Source organism: Tripterygium wilfordii, chromosome 16, assembly GCF_013401445.1.
Source record: "Tripterygium wilfordii isolate XIE 37 chromosome 16, ASM1340144v1, whole genome shotgun sequence".
Classification (NCBI taxonomy): Eukaryota; Viridiplantae; Streptophyta; class Magnoliopsida; order Celastrales; family Celastraceae; genus Tripterygium; species Tripterygium wilfordii.
In genome coordinates, this window is record NC_052247.1 from 6,519,601 (window position 1) to 6,526,439 (window position 6,839).

General features: G+C 40.8%; 1 non-coding gene across 1 annotated transcript; it reads left to right on the plus strand.

Annotated features, from left to right (window-relative positions):
- The first annotated feature begins 6,329 nt into the window (after positions 1-6,329).
- LOC119981582 lies at positions 6,330-6,435 on the plus strand. Its single transcript, XR_005464189.1, has one exon. It is a non-coding gene; the product is annotated as a small nucleolar RNA R71 (small nucleolar RNA).
- Positions 6,436-6,839: the final 404 nt, after the last annotated feature.

Here is a 6,839-nt window from a genome sequence, read left to right on the forward strand (position 1 = left end):
GCAGTTTTGACTTTTGGGCAAGATATTTATTTGGCATCTTGTCCAGTCGTAAAAAAGAAAAAAAACAAATCTTGGTTCTGTACTGTAGTAAATTTCTCATAAATGCGGAGTAGTATTAATTTAAAAATAATATATTTGCAGACTATGAAACGAAAAAAAATATTATTTAGGTGCTATTCATATCACTATTATTTTTAGTTTTTTTTTTCTGTCTTTAAAAAAATAAAAAACAAAAAGAAATAGCGTTTCTCGGTATTTTTTGTTTTAGTTTTTATGAAAACTACGAAAGTATTCAAAATTTTTGAAAACATAAAAAAGAAGTTTTCAAAAGTTATAAAAACACCACACACAACGACCCATTTCACTCTCGCAAGACACTTGTGCCAACTCTTTTATCTCATTTTCTCATTCTAGGGCTCATATTTAGGCCTAGACATCAAGCCGAGATGCAAATTTAGGGCCAAAGCCCTGATTGACCATTCGAGTTTCTAGTCGGACCAACTTTCGGTCCAAGGTCAGTCCCGAGTTGGCCTAGGACGAGCATCGGTCCTGGATAATTCTCGGGCCGTGTTTTTGACTCTGGTCATCTTGAGTCGGGCTTGGGCCCGAGTCATTCCTGGGATGAGTTTCGGGCTTAAGTCAGTCTCATGCCAGGTTTCGATCCCGAGCCAGTCTTGGCTAAATTTCGTTATCGGGTCAATCTCGAGCCGGGTTTCAAACCCGAGTCAGGCTTTGGTCTCTAGTCGGCCCAGGCCAGGTTTCAGTCCCAAGCCAGTCCAAGGCCGGGATTCGTGCCCAGGTTAGTCTCGAGGCCAAGCTTCGGGCTCGGGTCAGTCTCAGGCTGGGCTTCGGTCCCGAGCTAATCTTTAGTCGAGTTTCGGACCCGGGTTAGTCCCAGGTTGGGTTTTGGACCAGGGTCAGTCTCAGGGTGGGCTTTAGACTGGGTTAGTCCGGGTCTAGTTTTTGGCCCCAGTCGAGTTTTCGGCCTAGGTCAAACCCCGGACATGCTTTGGAGCTGGGTCAGTCTCTGGTTGGGCTTTGGACCTGGGTCAATCCCAAGCAAGGTTTCGTGCCCTGATCAGTGTCGAGCCATGTTTCAATCCAAAGTCGGCCTGGGCAGTGTTTTGATTCGGGGCCGGCCCGGGTCGGGCTTCGGTCCCAAGTTGATCCTAGGTCGTGTTTCAGGGCCTAGTTATTGTTTTGGCTTCGGTCTTGGGTCATTGTGTTTTCATTTTCTGTTTTAGGTACGTAACCAAACAATTTTTCAAATTTAGAGGTTGTTTGGTTTGAGCATTTTCTGTTTTCCTATCCTCTGAAAATTTCTGAAAATATAGAAATAATGTTTGGTTTATCATTTTCATTTTTATTTTTTTTCAAAATGAATCCCCATTTTATGAAAATATAGAAAAGATGTTCTTCAGAAAATATGAAAACACGCGAAGACTTCTTATTCCGTCAAAAAGTTACGTAAGTCGGCAAGTGTAGACGATATCTTTTTAAAAAAACTTTTTCTCTCTCCTCTGTTGTGCGCCTCCTTCTGCAACTCCATTTATCCAGTACAACCTCCCACCGCCTCTGCTCTCGTCCAACCAGAAGGTTCCTCATGTCCCTGCTCCTAGTGGGTCACGATGAATCCGGATCTATCGAGGGTCGTTGATATGGATTTAATTGCAAGCGCACAAATCGCACAAGTAATAAAGAGGTGAGTAAATTATCGTTTCCACTAGGGATGTGTTGACAATAGAAATCAATGTCAAACTAGTAACAACTGTGCACTAGGGTACTTAACGTCACCTCACCTATCCAATTCAATTCCCTTGATCCCTTAATCCCTAATTCCTCTCTCTATAATGACAATCGATTTTCCAACCTATTCAATGTTCTATTCCTAGATACATCAAACGTATTTTCAATATAAATCCTTGTTATTCCTAACAATCGGATTAATATATCAAAAACTCATTAAGAACTATGAAAATCATTTAACGATTGCATAAGTCACAAACCTATATTCCTATGGTTCATGCACCCTATGTCATCTATGGCTTGAGGCAAAACCCTAGATATCTTCTTCCGGTCTCAATCTAGGCAACAAATCAATGGAATGATGGCCAAACATTCAAAAGCATTAATCACACCAATAGACAATCAATAGAGAGAGAGAAATCAAGAAATAAGGAAACCAAGTTTACTGAATCTTCAAGGTTTGGTTACATTAAGACCCTAGTAAAATCTAGCCACTCATGGAAGCAAAATACAGCGTTAAACAAAGGAAATCAACCTTAGAAACTAGGATAGAAAAGGAGAGAGAAAACCCCCTTGTAGACGCTCTTCTTTTCCAAGCTCCAATGGTGGCCTCCAAGCTCTCCAATGGTGGTAGAATGAAATCCAGCTCCAAGAACTCCCCCAAAACCCTATTTTCTGCCCTTTTATACTTCCCCAAACTCTTATGTCGTTTCCAAAACAAGTTGGGGTCGTTTTGGCTTAAAAACACGTGAATTCAAAACTTTTTTTTGCGAAACTGCGCGTGCTATGAATAGTACCTCCAATCGATCGAAAATATTTTCGATCGATCGGAAATACAATCTGTCTCCATGAATTTTTGAGTGTTTTGGCAAGTCCGATCGATCGGGAATGGCTCCGATCGATCGAAAATTGGTTATGGAGTCCAAATCTTCATTTTGCACTCTTTTCCTCCCTTTCTTGCCTTGGCACCTACAATACGCAAATATAGTTTTCTTAGGCAATATCAACTCTTAATCAACTCAAAATGAGATGAACTCATGTGTAAAGGATGCACAAATGTATGTATATATTTGGCACATCAAACACCCCCACACTTAACCTTTGCTCGTCCTCGAGCAAATTGAGAATGAATAAAGGAGGGAAAGAGTATTTTCCGTTAAGCTCAAATGAAAAATAAAACAACTAAGACCTACTCTAAATAAGTAGCTAATCTATGCCACTTTCGTAGGGCTTACGATGACACTTAGCATGTGCCACAAGCCTTTAAACCCCTAGGTGCTCCTAGTAGGAGGAGTTGTGTCTCCTGAGGGTTTACCAGAATGATACCCACAAACATTAAACAACTTCAATGCCAAAATTCATGTCATCAACAAAAGTATAAAATGGATTCTCAATTGCAACCTTATCCACACTAACAAACCAAGTATTAGGGCATTCAAATCAATAAAAGCATTCCTTCAAGAATCTTATCTCATCCACTTTGCTTATAACTTCAAGAATTAAAGCACATAATGGATTTCACTTGATATTTGGCTTCAAAGTCACATAAACAATGGCCATGTAGTCTTCCAAGAACAATAAGAATCAAAGAGCAAATACAATGAGCATTTATTCAAACTTCATTCTTATTCACATTTTTTTTTCTCTTTTTCTTCTCAAAGGTGACTTGTGCAATGCTCAACCTCCTTAAGCTTTCTAAATGACCCATGTAATGAGCTTTCGACCAATGACTCCCAATCCAGTTGGCTTAGGGCACTAGGTGTTAAGACACCCCAACGGATCTAATTACTCGAGTCAAAAAGGCTACGAGGTTAAACTAGTCACCAAGGTACTCTAACATTCATTTTCTACCTTTTTATGCGAAACTCATTGCTTGCCAGGCAAGAGGCCCGGTTACTCAGCAGAAAACTTATGAAAGAAACCATTTATTCATAAACACAATTTTTTCTTCTCTTTTCTATTTTTTTCTTTTCTATATATTTTTTTTTCTCTTTTTCATTTCTCAAGTGATGCTACTTAGAATCAAATTGATCTCAAACAACCACAAATGCCAAAGTCAAGTCATATTTCATACCCCACAATCAAGTGTTCCATATTCACAAAGGCACAATGGACAAAACAATTTTCAAGATAGGAACAACTCAATTGGAAAGAATGTCCATAGCAAGATCCATTCACAAACTTCATCCAAATGCACTCAAGAATGACATGGCATAAGGCAATTGAAGTCAAAAATTTTATTTTATTTTTACAAAAACTAGAAACCTAAATTCTCACCCCCACACTTAAAATATGCAATGTCCCCAATGCATGAAATAGGTGAAAATAAAATAAAAAGATAGGGATAGAATAATACGACCTGGGTTGCCTCCCGCAAGCGCTTGGTTTAGAGTCTTCAGCCCGACTCCCCTTTGTGAATTCAACCGGGATCCTTGAGGGTTGTGGTGTACACTCCCCTTGATGACTTCTTGAGATTGACATTTGATTGCTTAGGTTCCATGCAAGGAGCGTAAGCTTTCATCACCACCATTTCCCTAGTATAGGCATTTTTCTTCATTTTCTTGGTCTTCCTCTTCTTCTTTTTCTTGCTCTTATTTTTCTTCTCCTTAAGATCTTCAACTTGAGTCTTTTGAACTTCAATTTCAGCTTGGGAGGCTGCCTTAGGAACTTCATGCTCATCCTTGGAATTTTTGCCTAAAAGAACTTCCATCGGAATAAATGGAGCTTCTTTCTCAAGAGTGTCGGGGATGACCATGTCAATATGCTCTACTTGGAGGCATTGTTGAGAAACCTCCTCTTGCCTCCTAGTTCCAAACACTTTAAAAGTGATTTGGTCATCTCCCGCACCTCTCAAAGTAAGCTTCCCTTTTTCAACATCTATCAAAGCTCTCCCGGTGCTCAAGAATGACCTTCCCAAGATTATAGGAGTAGTGGGGTTGGCCTCCATATCCAAGATAAGAAAATCCACCGGGAACATAAGATCACCCGCCTTCATTAAGACATCCTCCACTATGCCAAGAGGGTACTTTATAGATTTATCCGCCATTTGCACAGACACCATGGTTGGACTAATCTCCTTCATCCCAATTTGCTTTGCAACCGACAATGGCATCAAATTTATGTTAGCTCCAAGATCACACAAGGATCTCTCAATCAAGGTGTTACCTATGGTGCATGGGATTGTGAAACTTCCCGGATCATCTTGCTTAATTGGGAGCTTCCTTTGCACAATGGCACTACACTCTTCAGTTAATTGTATCTTTTCATGCTCCTTCAATCTCCGCTTCTCGGATAAGATCTCCTTCATGAATTTGGCATAGCAAGGAATTTGCTCTAAAGCTTCGGCAAAGGGGATGTTCACTTGAAGCTTCTTAAATACCTCCATGAACTTAGAGAATTGATCATCATTCTTCTTAGTGCTCTTCAATCTTTGAGGAAATGGAATTGGAGGCACATAAGGTTTGATTGGAGGTGCAGGAAGAGAACTATTGGGCCAATCCAACTCCACAACATACCGAGTCTGCATATCTTTCTCATTTCTACATTTTTCATCATGAATTGCCAGCTGGCCGATCGATCAGAATTTGCCTCGGGTAAATTTTCACCAAAGAGGTCCGATCGATCGGGAACCCCCTCCGATCGATCGAAAATAGCCCCTGGACACTTTTCAACTTCTTTTCTGCACTTCTCCTCCTGCTGCAAAATTTTCGCCTTTTCAGCATCTAGATCAGAAGCATTTTTAACCACCTTACCAGTCCAGAGAGTGATTGCCATGCATTGCTCCTTCTCCTTCCCTTTTGGATTCACCTCCGATTGGCTAGGCAAGATACCTCTTTCTCTAGATGACAAAATGTTAGCCATTTGCCCCATTTGAACTTCAAGATTCCGAATGGAAGCACCATAATTTTGCATTAAAGTTGCTTGGGCTTGAAGAGTGGCATCGGTTTTGCTCATGAATTGCTCCGTCTTTGTCATAAATTGGAAGGTATGCGTTGTAAGCGTATCAAGACCTCCCGCAAGCTTTGAGAACATGTCATCAATATCCCTCTTCTTCTCTTGGGGCTACACTAGATGTTGAGGATGTTGCACATTTTGAGTATTGCTCCAAGAGAAGTTGGGGTGATTCCTAAATCCTGGATTGTAGAAGTTGGAATAAGGATCATTGCGGGGTTGATTGAAATTACCTCCACCAATGGCATTCACTTGCTCACTAGGATTAGATGAAGAAGCAATAAGACACTCCCCCGTAGGATGGCATCCACAACAATAATCACAAGAAATGTAGGAAGGTATGTTTTGCATAGCATGTACCCCTTGAGCTTGATTTAGTGTCAATGCATCAATCTTCTTTGCCATGATAGCCAAGGTAGACATAACCTCATCATCTCTAAAGCTTCCTCCTTGCTTTGGATTCCCCCTCACCGAGGACCAAGAGTTAGTGGTCTTGGCCACTTTATCAAGTAGTTCCCTAGCCTCCTCTTGATTTTTGGTCATAAAAGAACCTCCTGCAGCCGCATCAATAGTCTCCTTAGTATGCATGCACAACCCATTATAGAAAGCTTGGTACACACACCCATTCCGGAAGACCATGATTTGGGCAATTTCGAATAATTCCTTTAAAGCGCTCCCAAGCCTCATAAAATGATTCAAAATCCTTTTGGGCAAAGGACATGATATCCACCCTAATTTGCGTCGCTTTGCTCGGAGGAAAGAATTTCGTCAAGTATTGCGCTGTCATCTCATCCCATGTGGTGATAGAATTGGGAGGCAAGGACATCAACCATCCCTTAGCCTTGTCCCTCAAAGAAAATGGGAATAACCTCAACAAGATAGCATCCTTAGAAGCTCAGTTAATCCCAAAAGTAGTGCACACATGCAAGAAAGAGTGATGATGAACATTGGGCTCTTCATTAGGAAGACCATAGAAATTCACCGAGTTAGAGATAATGTTGATGATAGCCGGCTTGATCTCAAAATTAGTAGCATTGATAGGAGGATAGCGGATGCTTGAAGGATTTGTGTCCCAAGTAGGCCTAGCACAATCCTCAAGAGAGCGAGGATCAAATTACCTAGGAGGGTTTTCAACCGCGTCA